This window comes from Cydia splendana, chromosome 15 (genome assembly GCF_910591565.1).
Source record: "Cydia splendana chromosome 15, ilCydSple1.2, whole genome shotgun sequence".
Classification (NCBI taxonomy): Eukaryota; Metazoa; Arthropoda; class Insecta; order Lepidoptera; family Tortricidae; genus Cydia; species Cydia splendana.
In genome coordinates this window covers 2,089,439-2,108,440 of record NC_085974.1, presented here as the reverse complement: position 1 = coordinate 2,108,440, position 19,002 = coordinate 2,089,439, and the positions used below count along the sequence as shown (strand labels likewise).

Sequence of the window (19,002 nt, the reverse complement as noted above, 5' to 3'; positions counted from 1 at the left end):
GTGTGGAATAAATATTGTGTAGAATCGCTACTAGGTAGAGTCAAGATTGTGCTGAAATAATGACTGTGAAGAATTACGCTCGTGATAAACTTCAGCTGCGTGGAATTCATATTGTGTAGAATCGCGACTAGGTGGAAACAATAATGGCATAAACATCGCATAATCCGACAGCGGGCGTTTGTACCGTGAACGAATTCGCATACGATCGTGTCTTATTCGGGGGAATAGCAAGCGTAAGATTAGCACTTGAACGTAAGCGGTGTTCACTGCCTTCGGCGTCGGCGGATCGGTAACCACCCGAGCTGGGAGCGGAATTCAGAAATGTGATCGTACTTACGGAGGCCAAATATAATATGTTGTCTGAATGGAACGGAATAGCTGCCGAAACGCCTGTCAAACAAGAGGCGTTTTTTCTTACTGCAGTGTCCTTACTATACTTTCGAATAGCTTAACGTGCGGCTCCGATGTTAACTACTGCAGAATTCGCCAACTCTTTGAGCGTGAAGTTAGGAATAGTAGACCATTTGTGCACAATATATTTTCGTGTTTCTGAAGAAATGCTCCGTATTTCGCGTATTTTCCACACAAGCTTTGCGAGGAACGTAAATAATTATAGATAAATGAGTAACTGACGATTTCACATACGTTTTTTTATCTAGTTAGTAGTATGAATCCAAAAGGCAGCATCGCAAAGTTGTGCTTATACTTTCTGGAACACCCGATATGTATATTTATACGTGTGTACGTTATTATATGTTTTTCTATTGTTGTTTGTTGCTGTAAAAGTAGCACTGCCAACAATCTCTCTGCTTTGCCTTAAGTTTAGTAGTCACAACCGTACCCACACAAATTGAAACAAAAGTACCCAACCCTCACTTTCTAAAACAAAAAATCGCCATGTCTGAGCCTAATAATCTACGTAAAAAGTAATCAGAGTAATCACTCGCAATTAACTACTAATGATGAACTTATAACTAAATAAAATAGTAGATAATCTATCTGTAAGTATCCAATTACCGGCAATTATCGAAAGAAATCGAAATAAATTACTTTTGAATGTTGAAAAGCAATGTGGGCTCCTGCTTACTTTAACGTCGCGCGCTGGCTGAGGGAATACTGGGACACGCATTCAGACTTGTATGCCGCTTCTCTCCCCTTGAAGTCTACCTCACGATCCGTATAGTTTCGATGTTATAACGAAAAGGCGAGGCTTAGAAAATTGTGGCTTTCCGATACTTAGATCATTCTGTTTTTCTCGATTAAGTACCTACTTCTTTAATTTCCTTTACTTTTCTGGTTCGAATTCATATCTATTTATTTATATTATATATTGAGTATTTATTTATTTTTATTTATGTTATATTTATATGTGTATGCATTCTTGTATTGTTATATATCTATTTATGTATATTTGTAATATTGTATTCAAAACTGGAATTTCATTAATTTTAATGATTGTACACTTTTGCTTTTGTTTGTCATTCATCGTTACTTCTGTCCTACTCACCTTACAGCTTACAGCCGAAGCGGCCACACATATTTTATATAGATTCCCAAAAACTAAACGTTATACCTGTAGCTAGTTATTAAGTTAATAAATAAAGAAGATAGTACTATCCTGGAGTTTCTTCATTACCACAAGAGCTTAAATTGAGGAGTACATCGAACAATACGACATAAAAGTTAATCTCTATTCATTCTGGTTTCTATTGCATATTATAAAGTACAAACCAGATGGTGACTTCAATGATGCTGTCCCAGCCAAGTGGCTTAGGGGGCACTGTTGGAATTAAGGTTTTGGCTATATGGGAGAAGTTGCGCAGGTAAGTTGGTTCTGATTATTTTGTTAACTGTAGATAACATAATTTTTCATTTCTTATGCTCTGAAAGAGGATCATTGTTGTTCTAAAAGATGTGCTAAAAATGTTTTTTTTTTTACGATAAGCAATTGAAATTTGGGTGTAAATGGATTAGTTATACAATTTCCATTCTGATATTTGACTCCCCATTCCATAAATAACGATACTTTTGCCTAAATTGTTAATGGAAAGTTGAAAGTACCCTAAAAACATACTCTCAAAATGTATACTTAGTCATGTTTTAAAAAAAACACACGCATTTTACTTTCCTCGTATTCGAAATGAAAAGTAGAGTGTTTAACTCGGGTGAAAGCCATCATTTCAACCCTTGGTTAATAGCGCTGCCTCACTTACACACCGGGGAGGCGTGCGGATTCGCATCATTGTGACCACGTTAGTCCATATACAGTGAAACCTGGATAAATGAGACTTCAAGGGACGAGCAGATTTGTCTCACTTAAAGAGGTATTCCACTTACCCAGGCTCTCAGTTATCCAGGTACAAATAAATTTCTGTCTCATTTACAGAGGGTCCCATTAATAGGGGTGAGAATAGAGTATATTTCAGTTATAGAGGTGGTAAATAAGGTATTTTGAAATTATCTTTGAAAATAAATAAGGTAAAATAATCCTTGTCCCTAAATATTTTTTAAGTCTGTTTAAATATTTCTTTGAATTTATTTTGAATGATTCTCCAATGGATAGATATTTTAAAATAAAATTAAGTTTGATACGGACTTCATTGCGTCTTAGAAATTTATTAAATGAAAATTTGCTTATTCGTGTTACTTATCAAGTTTTCAGCTTTCGTTTCGATAGTCTTTACTACATAATGTAACTAAATCAAACTTTACGTCGTTTAGACACAATTAAGCAAATGCGGAATTTGTGGATAGACTAAGAGTTAGTAAGAATACGGAAATTGATCAATAAAGTCCAAGTTAGAGAGGTCATAGATTGACGTTATCTCAGATACAGATGTTAATTCCTATAAAATTCTAAGGTGTCGGGACCGCACCATGAGTCCCAGCTATAGAGGTTTCTCACTTATCCAGGTCCCACTTAACCAGGTTTCACTGTAAACTCAAATTTCCTGACTGATGTGACTCTATTGTCTGAGTGGACATCTAACTTTTTGTTTTTTTTTTTTTGTATTTGTTTGTGTTGGTTTATTTAAAGAAATTTGAAAAACAAAATGGCGTCGAGTAAAAGTTCAAAGAGCAAAGATAAGAAAACAACAAAATGTACAAAATGTGGCCTTGATATAATAGATAAGGACTGCATAAAATGTTCAATTTGCAACATACTGTATCATCTGAACTGCAACACTGTCGTAACAATTAAAAGGTACGTTCTTATGAATAAAAAATCAAGGGATGCCTGGAAATGCCACCAATGTTTGAATAATGCATCAAAAAACAAATCCTCGCCATCAACTTCTGGAATTGTAGCTAAAATCCAACCGGGAAAAAAAAAGTCGGCAACAGCAGAATCCGAGGACCTGCCAAACAAAAGTGTCAACCAAGAAACTATGAGCACACATCAACCAGACCGGCTTAGTCTTTCGTCGCTACACACACCAGACAGCTCGTTAAACAGCTCAGCAAATAGCTCTCTTAACACCAGTATACATAGTATGCCAAATTCCTCGGAATGTTCGACGATAGCGGAACTCAGAGAAACTATAAGCATTCTTACAACACAGCTTACTAGTGCCCATGAAGAGATCACTAACCTTAATATGGAGATCACACGGCTTACAAAAAACCAGGCAGATTCAGAAAGACAGATTGCTACTCTAAAAAGCTTACTGAATGAAGAATCTCCCTTACGAAGATCTACTCCAAAACCCAAGAAAAAAAAGGACAGCATTGTAAAGTCCAATGAAAACCAAATGGCTGAGCTAAATTTGACGCCCACCAAAACCTTAGGCACTGACACTATCTCTAAGAATAACCAAAAAAGTATTCAAATGGCACCAATGATGCGACACCAGGAAGCACTTACACCATCGGAATCAAAAAAACAATTCGAAACAATATACATGTTTGGAGGCACTCAATGTGTGGGGCTAGCTTCGAAACTACTACACATGCGTCAAGATGACAAATACCGCGTGCAGTCTACAGTGAAGCCAGAGGCGCAGGCGCGGCATATACTTGAAGATATCAGGTCTCAAGTGTTCACAAGTAATGACAAAGTTATATTGTCCGTCGGAGAACATGACAATGACCCCATAGACTTAGTTACGAATTTAAACAATGCCTTACAATACTTACGAAACTACTCTGTATTTATACTGTATATTAGGCGTAGCAAATATTTAGACAATTATATACTTAATTATATACTTAGAAATTGTTGTCGCAATGAAAATTGTAAATTTATTGAGGTCTACAATGCAAATCTCCTTAATAACAAATCATTTGCTCGTGAAATATGCAAAAAAATTAACGCCACCATTGACCAGATTGACTATAAAAGAGCTTACTATGACTTTATGCCTGCAAGTCCCGATATTCCGCTGTGCAGCATGAAATGCATGGATAAACCTATTCTTGTAAATATGATAAACGATACTATCAAATATCCTAGACAAAAATATATTACTGATTATTTCACAATCAAAGCTCGCTCACTTAACCTTGACTCTGAAGATCGAGTACAAGATAATTATCTTTTTCGTCCCAATAAATGATACGTTTCCACAGTTTAGAGTAATGCACCAAAATATTGCTAGTATCTTGGCAAAAAAACACAATTTAGAATTTGCAATCAACGAATTATCTAAAGAAAATAGAGATCCAGACATAATATGTCTTTCAGAAACTTTTATTAGGACCGGAAACGAAGCCAATATTAAGGTGCATAATTATAAACTGGCTGCAGCCTTTTCGAGAAAAAAAAATAGAGGAGGCACATGTGTATTAGTAAAGTTAGGAATTTATTGTAAGGAAGTGGTGTCACTTAAAAAAATGGCTCTAGTTAATACATTTGAATGTTGTGGCATAGAGATTCCGAAACACAATCTTGTTGTAGTATGTCTCTACAGAACCCCAAACTCAGCACCTAGCGTATTTCTAGACAAATTAGAATCACTTTTACATGTACTGTGTAATAAGTATAAAAACATAATTGTCTGCGGGGACTTCAATATAAACACATTAGTAGTAACCACGTATAGTAAAAGACTTATAGATATAACGAAAAACTACAATCTAATTTTACACATGCTAAAACCTACAAGGGGCAAGACGTGCATCGATCACATCCTAAGCAATGTACGGGGTGCCTCGGCATCGATATTACCACTAGGACTTTCGGACCATGACACAGCCCAAATGTTAAGTTTCAAAGTAAAATCAAAAGAAAATGCTCCCAAGCACTACTATAAATTTAAAAGAGATTACTGTGTTGAAAATATTAATAAATTTGAAGAATGTGTAAAATGTTTATCTTTTTCTGAGACATATTCGGGTGCTGACTTCAATACTGCTTTTAATCAATTCCACGATCTAATCATACTGTTTTATAAACTTTGTTTTCCGTTGTCGCGTATAAAAATTAGTAATCCAAATTATTGCACTCCGAAGTGGCTGACAAAAGGTGTGAAAATTAGTTGTAAAAGAAAAAGGCAACTGCGATTTATGTACTATCGAGATAAAAAAACGGAACAGAAAAAGAAACACTACTATAAATATACGAAACTATTGAAAAAATGTATTGATAAAGCACAAAAAATTAGTAACAGCAAACACCTCATGTATAGTAAAAATAAGTGTAAAGCATCATGGCAAATAATAAAAAGAGAAACGGAAGACTTCAGATTACCCCAATATATTGATAAAATAATTGTCAATGACAAAGTTATATCCAACCCAGCTGAAATTGCATTAAACTTTAATAGACACTACATTGATATCACACATACTAGACGCGCTCCCAATATAAATCGCAGCTGCTTACAGATTAATACATATCAAAATAGTATTTTCCTAAATCCGGTTTCTGAAAGCGAAATGAATAAAATAATTTCGTCATTAAACGACACAAAGGCCGTCGGATATGATGAAATCAGCACAACTGTAATAAAAAAATGCAGATGGCACCTTATTCCTGTTCTGACTTTTCTAACTAACTGGTCGTTAGAATGCGGACAGTTCCCAGAAGTCTTGAAATCATCTATAATAAAACCACTTTTTAAAAAAAATAACAGAATGCATATGGAAAACTATCGACCTATAACACTAGTGCCCATCTTTTCTAAAATATTTGAAAAGTGTATGCATACTCGGTTGACGGAATACTTTAACAAGTTTAACGTGATTAAACTTGAACAAAACGGATTCCAAAAGAACAAATCGACGACATTAGCAGGGTTTAATTTGGTCCATTATATTTCTAAAAGCTTAGATGAGTCGAACCGCACAACGGCAGTCTTTATAGATATGACTAAAGCCTTTGATTTCGTTAGTCATTCACTCCTACTGCAAAAATTAGAACTGTATGGAATTAGAGGACCTGCTCTAGATTGGTTAAAAACATATCTAGAAAACAGAACCCAATGTGTTGAAATAACTAGTCTCAATAAACAAAACGAGGAAACTGTACATCGATCAGAATTTATACACAACGAATATGGCGTCCCTCAAGGAAGTGTGCTAGGCCCCCTGCTATTCAACATCTACATAAATGAATTGCCTGAAGTGGTTCCATGCAAATCAGTTCTATTCGCAGATGACATCTCACTAATCATTACCGCGGAAAAAAATGAAATTAATGATGAATATAATAATAAAATAAATAGAATTCTCGAATTATTAATTAATTGGTTAAAACAACAAAATTTAGAAATTAACATAAGTAAAACTAATGCTGTACAATTTTACATAAAGAAAGAAATTAGTAATGAGTTATATTTGAATTATGATCAAGAAATAATTAATGAAGTGAATGATGTGACATTTTTAGGTTTAAAACTTGATGCTTCCTTAAATTGGGATTCTCAAATTGAAAGTGTTTGTAGCAAAGTCAATAGATTTGTGTATGTACTAAGTAGGTTAAGACGCACTGCTACTCTGGAAGCGACCTTGGCTGCTTACCATGGTTATGTTAGCTCTCAACTAAGATACGGACTAATTCTGTGGGGTAACTGTACAAACTTTGAAAGGGCCTTCATAGCCCAAAAGAAATGTATAAGGGCAATATGTGGTGTGGCCCCAGATGAATCGTGTAAACCCATTTTTGTAAAACTAAATATATTGCCCCTGCCTTGTCTATATATTTTAGAGGTTTGCGTCTTTGTTAAAAAACATATGGATCTTTTTAAAACGGCTAAAGAAGTATACCCTCGAAACACTAGAAATCCTGAAAGGCTGGCACATGATTACATACCAAGGACTGCATTTTTCTCAAAGCAGTGCTATATAATGTGTATAAAATTGTTTAACAAGTTGCCGCCGGAAATTCAACGACTACCTTTTAACAGCTTTCGAAAAACTGTAGCAGACTTGTTGCGGAAAAAACAGTATTATAATATAGGGACGTTTCTTTTAGACAACATTTAAACTTATTGTTTCTGGTCATTAATTAATTAATTATTATTTATATTTTGACATTATATTTCGATTTTATTCTTTATTTTATTTTACTTATTGGTTCTGGTCGGAAGGTATTGTAAATAATTAATTAATTGATTATGTTGTTTTAGCTATAATTTGTATATAAAATTGTTATTTAATAAAATAATATAGATTTAGGCTAGCTTGTAAGGTTTGCATGCTGTGCATGGACGGCTAAGAGGACGGACTTTCTTATAAATATAATGTACCAACTATTGTAACTCCTTTTTTTGCAAATAAAATATTATGAATTATGAATATTATGAATTATGAATTGTAGGTTTGGTCTGGAGTACTGTGACTTGCCGACGATGTTATCAAACGTTGCGACTCTACTGAGACTTATGGCGTTAAACGTCGATGGAAGAGGTAGGTGTAAGCTGTAGTATTACAGAATGGCGATTCCTAAGAGACAGTGGCGTAGCTAGGCGTGGCCGAAGAGCCCCTCAGGCCCTCATCCACCACCTCGCACTCAAGCGGGCACTGTGGGCGCCAAACCTTTTGATACCCTTGAGAATAGGTACACACTGAAAGAAAAGCGCCTCGCAGGTGCAACTTCGCCCACGCCAAGATTACTTCACGCTCTGCTAAGTGATTCTGAAAATGATTTCATCTTATTATGTACAATTGTACATATAATTTGGCAAGCTATTTCCCACACTAAAAATCGGCGGCAAATTAAAAAAAAATTGACACAAAGAGTGGTCTTCTCATAGAAAAAAATAATTTCGCGCCTTTTTCTACCGACAAAGTTGATTTGCGAGATTATTTTACGAGAATACGTATGATAAAAAAATCAAAAATATGTTAGATTACTTACTGAAATTCCAGGAACTCCTATCGCGTTCGTGGTTCTGACGATAATCGTTGTTGAGATCGTCTACGTGTATGTGGTCTCCCTGGCGTGGTTCGTGTTATGGCGCGAGACCGACGACTTGGTAGCGATCATGGTCAACCTCTCATTAGGCATCGCCTGCGCCATCTGCGTGGTGAAGCTCTTTTCTCTGCATCTGAACAGGTAACAGCAGACAACATATTGAGTCGCTTAACTTCAAACTCGGGTAAATCCATCTGTCAGATTATGCGATTTTGGTATTAAGAAAAGGTACAAACAGCAACACTCCTAACTGTATATCGGTGGACCTTATCACAAAAAGCACCGATGTAGCTAACAATGTGGGCGATGGTCATCATCATCATCATCATCTCAACCATAAGACGTCCACTGCTGAACATAGGCCTCCCCCTTGGACCTCCATACGTACCGGTTGAAAGCGACCCGCGTCCAGCGTCTTTCGGCGACCTTAATAAGGTCGTCTGTCCATCTTGTGGGTTTCAGGCGTTATGGCCTCGGACAAGACGGAATTAAGAGCTTCTGGAGGATTTTAAGTACCGGTGTTCCACCGGCTCTCAGAAGCTCTGAAGTGATTCCGTCTTTGCCCGGCGCCTTGTTGTTCTTAAGCTGCTTCAGGGCCATCCTAATGTCGTACAGACTGATGTCCGGGAAATCTTCGGTATAATGTCGGGACAGCTTGGCTCTTGGATCTCCTACTAAGCTGTCAACGGGCTTTGCGATCGAAGTGTATAACTGTCCATAGACCCTCTTGATCTCGCCTAAAACCTCCGCTTTGCTCGACGCTATGCTGCCACCTTCCCGTTTCAGCTTTGTCAGCTGGCTTTGCCCAATAGACTTGTCCTTTGCGAACACTTTGGAGCTTTAGTTTCGCTCAATAGTCTCTTTAATACGGTTAGTATTAAAGAGACACAGATCATGTCGCAAGGACTTCTAGATATACGTCTATTGAGCTGCCTATATGACTTCGCGTCATCGGGAGACTGCAACTGTAGCGAGCGTCGTTCAGCCATGAGGTTTAAGGTTTGCTCGGTCAATTTCTGAGGTCTATCTTTACGGCGGGGTCTAAAAAACTTAGACCCTACTGTGTGGACAGTTTCCACTAGCCCGTCGTTGATTTCGTCCACTGAAGCCAAGTTCTCTAGGCAAGCAAAGCGGTTAAAGAGCTCCAGTTGAAAGCTTTCGGGGTTTTCAACATGGGCTCAAGTAGGTCGGAGCGTAGACTTCATCAGGCTGGGCTTCAACAGTGCGGGCGATGGGATATTTGCTGAGAAGGTCGAATGGATTTACTCGAGTTTAAAGTTAAGCGACACAAATATACTTTCTTAAATATTCTCGAAAGTTGATCCTACTTTCTCTTTGCGACATATACCGGTCCTCTGACGTAGTTGGGGCCTGCATCAAATGTATTTTACAAATGTTCATAACGTTGGACAAATTAGAACCTAAAACTGTACCCAGCAACGGACGCCAATGTAGCCAAAACGCAGTTTCAGTCTTAGTTAGCTGATCAACTGCCAATGCAGTGGCGTAACTATAGGGTGGCAAAGCGAGCAAAATGCCATGGGTAGCCTCCTGACCTGAGAGAACCCCAATTTGATGTTAACGTTATGTTTAATTTATTTGCGTTCAAACATAAAACTAATCAATCTACTTAATATTGTTGCTAGCAACCGCGCAAACAAAGCATTTGTAGCATACCTAGCATTCGACAATCGCATAGACCGAGACAGCCGAATGTACCAGAATCTTCTCAAGAACCTGCGGATCGTGAAGCGCCGAGCCATCTTCGTCTGGGCCATGCTGGTCAGCAACGGCCTATTCTATGTGTTAATGCCACACCTGCTGCCTGGAAAGCATTTAATAGAAGACTTGCAAGTTATTTACGGTTAGTAAAAGCGCACTTTAGATTTAGAACCTGTTACACAATACACAAGTCAGATTCTTCTAAGTATGTGCATATGAAATATTGATTAGAAATCCCGACGACTGGCGAGAGTTTAAAAGCAGTGCATAATTAATACATCAGGTCTGGTCCGTGAAAGCTGTTTAGCTATAAAATGTTCCATGTATTTACGGGCTGAGAGCTTTCACAGTAGGTATCTACTCTTTACCCATTCTCGGGTTATATTGATACATTCAGCTGAACGACTGTCCGACGGACAGTGTCCGTAATATGATTCATCTTTCCGGTGTCTTGGCGCAGGGCCCTCTTTTTACTTTAGACTACCTACTTACATATATTTTGCAAATATTCTTACTGTTTTATTGTTTCAGGACTAGAACCAATGTTCGAATCACCAAACTTCGAGATATCTCACATTATTGTGGGTACGGTCGTGATGTTTAATTCTTATGCGGTTGGGACCGTCGGGTGCCTCCTCATCGTCGTCACAGGCTACATAGAAGCACAAATGAGAGCCCTGAGCCATGAGCTACTCCATCTCTGGGCCGACGCTCAAGCATTGACCTTCGGAGATGTTCAGAATGAAAAGAAACTAAGAAATCAATATATAAAACAACAGCTAGAATTCATCATCCAAGCACATGCAAGCAACTTAGCCCTATTACGATTAACGAACCACATTTTTAGCAACTCCATTGCCATTGAATTTTGCTTACTGGCGATATCTGTTATAGTTGAATTGCTGGGTGGATTAGAGAATACCTATTTAAAGATACCCTTCGCTTTAACCCAGGTCTCCATGGATTGTTTCACAGGACAGCGCCTCATCGATGCGAGTTTAACGTTTAAGGAAGCGGTGTATTCTTGTAAGTGGGAGAATTTTGATGTACAGAACATGAAAATTGTGTTGGTTATTCTGCAGAATTCGCAGACGATGGCGCTTTCGGCGGGGGGCATGGCGGAGCTTCGATACACTAGTCTTATGACAGTGTTTAGGGCTATATATTCGGCATACGCGACGCTGCGCTCTACAATGCACGGCCATAGACCAGGCCATTAAGGTGCAGCTAGTAGGCTCAGATAACGGAGTTTTTGAAAAGCGTAGCTCGTAGCGCTGATTAGACAATACAACCGTAATGCCAGCTAAAAATTTAATAAGCAATCTAGAGTTGATCTAGATTCTATAGATCTAGAGGCCTTTCTAGGGGCTTTAGCGATTCGAATCCAGAGTTTTCGACTTTCGCTCGATAGAAAAAAAACACGAACATAAGTTGTCTAAAATGCACTTTAAAAAATTATAATAAATTTTGCACAAAAACTAAAAATATGAAATGCGATCAGGAGTATCAGGACTTAAGACAATTTATTTGTTTAAGTTAATTTTATTTATTATTTTGTGTTTTGTTAATAAATAAAGTAGGTATGTGTTGTGTGCAGCCAGCGCGACCTTGGCTTCCACCGCGGCGGCGGCGGCGGCCGGCAGCGGCGGCGTGCGGCCGGCGGCGGTTGGCAGCGCAGGCACAGGGGCCGGGCTTGCAGGCGCGGCCACAGACGCTGTCTCGAGCGGCCTCGCATCTTCCTCCTCCCCCATCGTGTGTTACCGGCTCGTCCGGCAACGACGCGCGAGATGAGAAATCGGCGCAGTTATTGGCACTGGTACTTAATTATAGAATATGTACGTAGTGCCAATAACGGCGCCGATTCAGCGTCATTCGAGACAGCGTCTGTGGCCGCGCCTGCAAGCCCGGCCCCTGTGCCTGCGCCGCCAACCGCCGCCGGCCGCACGCCGCCGCTGCCGGCCGCCGCCGCCGCTGCAGCGGACGACGCGCCTCCCGAGTCCGTGGACCCACCGGCCGCGTCCTCACGGCTCAAGCGGGCTCGCCCGCGTTTTGATTATAAACAGTACTTCTAAGCTGGTCGGACTGTGCTAGTTTTAAGTTAGTGTAAGAAACTATGGGGAAGGGATTGTTGTGTATGCATGCATAGGTAGATGTAAGTACGCATGGTGGCTGCGCCCACCGCGATATAAACCAGGTAACGGGTTAAATAAATCAGTTCGCTAACAGCTACGTTGTGTGTCACTTGTGCGCCCTCCCGACCCATATCTATCAGTATGTATAATAGTTTTCTGAATAATTTCTTAAAATGAGCAATATTATGCTTGAGGGACTCAGTGATTTTTTTTATCCCTTATAGGCTTATAGGGATAAGTTCGCCTTTGTACATTTTATATAAGTATTTTGTTTTATTGTATTTTAACCTCTCTTATGTACAATAAAGGGTTTTGTTTACATACATACATAAAAATTAGGTAGAGTCTGTTCGGAAAGAGAAGAGTCGTAGAATAGAATAGAATAGAATGTATTGGGCCCCTCTTTCCGAACAGACTCTATCAATGTTAGTTTTGTTCCATAATCTAAAATACCTAAATACCTAGACACTGTCACTTGACTCCTTAGAGCTCTTTCCCACTGACGTCCAGTTTTTTGCAGGTACGGTTATTCTGCAGGATCCCGTTTTAGTAGTATACAATGCCGGATTTACCACTAGACTGAGTAGGCTGAAGCCTAGGGCGGCAGATTTTAGGGGGCGGCAAATTTGGGTAAAAAAATATTTTATTTGCTGTTCAGATAGGGTTGTCCGTTCCGTCTACTATACGGCTCATATGCGTCTACCGGACAAAAAGCTAGCGATCCATTTGTATAGCATAGTCCCTCGAGCAGACTCGATGCCAGACCCGACCGAACTTCTTAGCTACATCCAGCCTGACTGCCAATGCCTCACCTTGATTCTCAATGGCCAAAACCCAGCGGTACCCACCGGTCGCCGATCAGATCAGGAAAATATAAAGAGGTCGTCATTGAGTGACAAAAACGGCCCATATAAATCTGTATCTAGAATAGTGAAGTCACCTTATAGGCTTATATGCATTTTAATATGACTATAGTGCGTTGTCCTATTAAATTAAACGCCTCTGATTGGAAAATACTTTAAAAAGCTATAAGCGAGGTGGATAGGGGCGGCAAAATCGTCATAGCCTACGGGCGGCAAATGTCTAAATCCGGCACTGGTAGTATACGAGCTAGAGTCTGGCTACTGAAATATTACCCAAAGTTATGGCGGGAAATTCAAAAAATCTTGGGCCGGTCACACTGTGTGTAGTAGGAATTATAGTTGTGATACTAGAAAATATTTTTGATTTTCTGTGCACACGTAAGGTACCTAAGGAAATAAGTTAAATATACGTTGACTGCACTCAAAGTCAGCTCACATTAATTTCTACCACTATGTAAAGTATAGTCAACGACAAACACATATGATTACGTTCCAATGTTTTGATTTTATTGATATTTTACAGAACTTCTAGTTTATCCGTTTTTTTACACACTTTTCCTGTTTATGAGATTCAGGTATTAATAAATTCACATAATTAATCAAAGTTATAGGGAAATGTTAGAAGTTTATTTATTTTTATTTATTTATTATTATTAACACACAGTACAGAACATATAATAGAACAGGTCCCTGCAAAACTGTATTTACAGTTTGCCTGCAGGTAAGAGTCTCTACATACACATGTATTTAATTGAGTACTAATTTTAAATTATTATTAAATCTTTTACATCTAAACACTTAGTGGCACTTGCACATGTGCAACTGTCACTTAAGTGTTTGCAATAGGTACAGTTTTAGGGCGCTTTTAAACTTATTTTTATTTGGCTCATGACGAATGTTCTCGGGTAGACTATTCAGGAAATACGGAACTCTTTTCCTAAGAGTTCTGTCACCAAAATAGTTACTAACCCGGGGGACTTCAAATTTTCGCGCAGTTACTGCCCTTGTTTTATGCTTATGTTCTATTAGTATTGTGTTATGCTCTTCATTGCCATGGTTGTTAACTGCTAGAAGGAATTTGTGCTTTAAACTAACTGGTAGTATTTTGCAAATTTTGAATAGTTTATAATAATCGTTTTTACAGCTGTTTCTGGTTTTCTTATTTACGAGTAGTTTTAGGAATCTAATTTGTAGTGCTTCTAATTTATCTATGTATGATTTAAAAGTAAGACCATAGCAATGAAGTGCATAGCTCAATACAGACTCAACTATTGCAAAATATAAACATTTCAGTATGTTATTAGGTACTTTATAGCTTAAGTGATAAAATCTACCTAAGAGAATTCTTAATTTACTACAGATATGGTCTATATGTTGTTGCCAAGAGAATGCGGTATCTATTTTGACTCCCAGATATGTTACACAATCAACTTTTTCTATAGGTTTGCATTGACAAGCTTTTAATTTATCGTGGAAACAAGTAAAACTGTGAGTATACATAGGCAAAGGAGTTTCTACGGTGCATATATAAGGTGATTGTATAATGAGTAGTTTTGTCTTATCAGAATTCAATATAATGCCATTATCGTGTGACCATTTAACTATTGAATCTATGTCCTGTTGAACCAGATGACATATATCAGTGAGATTGGTTCCGGCACGTAAGGTGCAAAGATCGTCAGCGAACATATATGCAGAACAATTTTGTATAACTCCACACAAACTGTTAACATGCATGAGGTAGCACACCGGCCCACATACCGAGCCTTGAGGTACTCCGCATTGCACCTGTGTTTCATCGCTTAGGTCGTCACCAATTTTGACGCGATATGATCGTGATGTGAGGTAGTCACGGAACCAACAGTTCAGTGGCTGCCCCACACCACACTCGTCCATTCCATTTAAAAGGGTATCGATTTCTAAGGTGTCGAATGCTTTTTTAAAATCATAAAATATCGCTACAACTATTTTTTTATCTCCTAAGTAAGTGTTTATTTCGTCAGTGAATTTGGAGAGGAGAGTGGCGGTGCTTTTATTTTTTTGGAAACCATGTTGACTATCATTTAATATACTATGTTTTTGTAGAAAAGAGCTGGTTTGATTAATTATACATTTTTCGACTATTTTATCTATACTAGAGAGAATGGATATTGGTCTATAGTTGGAATATACTTTACGATCACCCTTTTTATGGATTGGACGAACTAACGATTCTTTAAGCTTGTTAGGATATTTGTGCTGAGCTACTGACAAGTTGATAAATTTGGCTATGACTGGACTAACTTTATCTACAATAAGCTTGAGGTCGGACATACGTACGAGATCACTTCCCGGTGCTTTATTTTTATCTACTTGGTTAATAATACGTTTTACATCTTTACTGTGCACGGGTTGCCATCTCATAGATACATCCGCCTTATTTACATAACTATTTCTATCTAACCATCTATCACTGCACCTATGTTTTGTTTGCTCTATCTCATTTGAAAAAGTATATGCAAATTTATCACAGATCTCTTTAATACTATCTTCTATCTTTATATTATTAATTACGGTACTATCTAACGAAGATTTATTATTTCCTAATAAACTATTAATTTTTTCCCATACTTTTTTAATGTTATTATTGCACTTTAATATACTTTGCTTATCATACTCATTTTTACATTTTGAAATTGCCTTATTACACCTATTTCTATATTTAGTATAGTTAAGTCTTTTTAACATATTCTTTGGTTCATTGCACCATATAACAAACAGTCTATCACGTTCTGAGATCATTTTTTTTAAATTATCACTTACCCAATTCTTATTGTTTCTATTGTAACAGTTTTCTCTAATTATTTGTGTTCTATAGCATGCATCATAAATATTTTTAAATATAAGTGTGAACGCTTCGTACAATTTAATTGGGCATTGTATGTTTAATAAGTCATCAAAATTAGTTTCTAACAACTTTTCTCTTACCAGCCGATTATCAAGTACGCGCCCACTTAAAGTATCAAAATATTAATAGAGCACCAACCTACTAAATTGTTTCCGACTTGTAAACATTGCAGTTTTTCGTTATAAAACGCTTCACGTCGTTTCGCACATTGTCGTAATTGTTTACGAGCTTAAATAATAGGTTGCGGACCTCACTCGGTATAGTTATTATTAATATTATTTAAGTATTATTTAAAATAAACGCCTTATATACCGCGAACAATTTGAATGAATGACATAAATTGACAACAGACTTTTAACTTTTTTTAAAAGCATAGACAATTGGTGATGCAACAAGGAAATATCTGTCAACAAAATTTGGCTAGCCAGACTCTAATATAGTAAGGTTCTAACGTTCAAACGAGCATTCTGTTTGCGGGATACTGCACGCATACTACAGAAAACGGGATCCTGCAGAAAACCGTACCCGTAAAAAACTGTGCGTCAGTGGGAAAGAACTCTTAGTCTTTAAATCTTTTTAGATAGTAATATTGTATGCTTTGGTCAACTGCTCGCCAAGTATCAAAACCTTGCTATGAAACGTTTAAACTTGTAAATATATGCGTAAAAACTAGATCGTTTTATTGTATTTGATGATTACATTTGTATTTTTATGAAGGGTCATATACTAGGTAAGTATATTGTAAAACGCTGTACGATACACGTGCAAATTTCCTATTTTTCGCACTTGCATCGTAAATAACTATTATGTACCTACCTACCTATTTGAGTTGCACGAGTAGGTAATTATTATCATCATCATTATCAGTCTACTTTAGGGTTGCCATACGTCCCGGTACGCCGGGACATATATGTCCCGGTTTGAAGCATGGTGTCCCGGTGTCCCGGCCGATAAGCAAATTGTCCCGGTTTTAAAAATCATAGTAACTATTTACTTAGTAGGGGGCTGGACTTGGTAAATAAACATATACCAACAGTCCAACAATAAACACGACTAGTCTAACTAGCTAGGCTAATCGTACGTGGATAGAACGATGTAAGCGCTGACACTTGTCCGTTCACTTTTTACGAATTTACGTTAACATTGTCAACAGATTTAGTCTACTCGAGAAACTGAAAACGGTGAAAAATAAAGATACTATATACTCCTAAAAATTCGTGTGATACCTCATTAGATTCGTAATGTTGTCTAGAAAAATGTATTAGTTGCGTTTATTAGCACAAAAAAATATCAAAAGTTATTAAACAACAAAAGGGGGAAAAAGTAGATATTTCTTATTTCCCCAATATCTCAAAAGTATTCATATTTAAGAAACCAAATTAATATTATAAAAGTGGAGGATTATTCCCTATAAAAAAGTATATACTTGCAGAACTCTATCATGGAGATAGTGAATAGAGATAGATATATATTTATACTTTTTATTCAACGCTGAACACAGACCTCCGCGCCTCATTTTCGGGAAACGCGCGCGGCCTGAAAAAGCGCGTACGTAATATTAAATATAGTTTTAAAGGTATTAAATATTCATTAAAAAATTTGAAAAATAAATATGGTGTATTTTAAACATGTCAGAAAAGTGTAAATTGTACTTGTAGAAATTTATCTTAAAGTTATGTTTTTAACAAGTTAGGCAATTGTTAAGTAACAAAATTTTCTCGTACTTCCCTCTTTATTGAATACTAAACAAAAATGGTAAAATAACTAGCATACTTTTTTTTTTACTTTCTAAAGCCCTTCTCCCGTAATAAGATCAAAATTAATTTTAGAATAACATTGAAAATCAACAAAAAACGAAAAATCAAGGTAATATATAACAAAATATAACGTGCATTTTCCGCTTTGTAGCGAAAGCGACTACAAACAGAGAACCCGACTGGCGGGTTGCTGGCATTTAATGACTGTGTTAAAAGTTGTTTTGTGTTTAGGCAAGGGCTAAACCTTCTAAGTTACCTATTGTTGTAATAAAAGTTCCTTTTTTTCTACATTTACTACTTTTTAGGGTTTCGTAGTCACCTAGAAACCCTTATAGTTTCGCCATGTCTGTCTGTCTGTCTGTCCGAGGCTTTGCTCCGTGGTCGTTAGTACTAGAAAGCTGCAATTTGGCATGGCATGGATACATAATTCATGCATTGTGACAGAACGATAAAAGAAAAACAATTTTTTTTTTTTGGGTGGGCACCTCCCGTATAAAATGCTTTTTTTGAAAATTTTATTTTTTCTTTGTCCCAATAGTGTGGGGTATCGTTGGATAGGTCTTTCAAAACGAAAAAGGGTCTTAAAAAACATTTTTTGATATAGTAAATATTTTCGGAAAAAATCGCTCCGAAAAAAAAATGTGTGGCCCCCTCTCTAACTTTTGAACAATGGGTCCAAAAAATATGAAAAAAAAAATCGTGAAACAAAAGCTTAATAAATATGTACTTTCAATGAAAACTATAGCGAACATGATCGGTCCGACCGGTTTTGCAATAACTCAAAACCAAGCCAATTTGCAGTAAAACAATTGATTTTTGCAGATCACGTATAATTTTACACACTTTTATCAAAAAAAATTACACACTGTTACTTTCACTGCTACTGTTAATTTTCACAAATTCCACTAAAAAAAACTAATTGATCGTTTTAAACTAATTTGTCTGCGTTCCGCATAGTTGGTTTTGAGTTATTGCAAAAAATCTTATTTTCTTAGTAAAAGTACTCCCTTATGCTTGTAATGTACTTACATGATACTTACCTACTATTAGCCCCCATTTGGACAGAATGGAAACTACGAAACCCTACACTGAGCATGGCCCGACATGCTCTTGGCCGATTATTCTTTAAATGTCCCGGTCTGAGTCTTTCGTCCACCGCTGCTGGACATAAGCTAAAGAAGAGGGAATTTCGATAGCTAATAGAGTGGAAGATAATCAATAAACCAGGCAGTCGACTTGATGCTATGGATATATTTTGCGAACTGACAAACAACAATATAAACAG

The 19,002-nt window shown here is 37.2% G+C and overlaps 1 long non-coding RNA gene and 1 pseudogene across 1 annotated transcript in view; one reads left to right on the top strand and one right to left on the bottom strand.

The window, feature by feature from the left end:
- LOC134797460 (uncharacterized) overlaps positions 1–18,575 on the bottom strand; it is a 356,765-nt gene extending 338,190 nt beyond the window's left edge. Inside the window, exon 1 of the long non-coding RNA XR_010145086.1 lies at positions 18,561–18,575. This is a non-coding gene — a long non-coding RNA (uncharacterized LOC134797460). The remainder of the gene's footprint in view (positions 1–18,560) is intronic.
- On the top strand, positions 7,749–11,298 carry LOC134797325 (uncharacterized; annotated as a pseudogene).
- Positions 18,576–19,002: the final 427 nt, after the last annotated feature.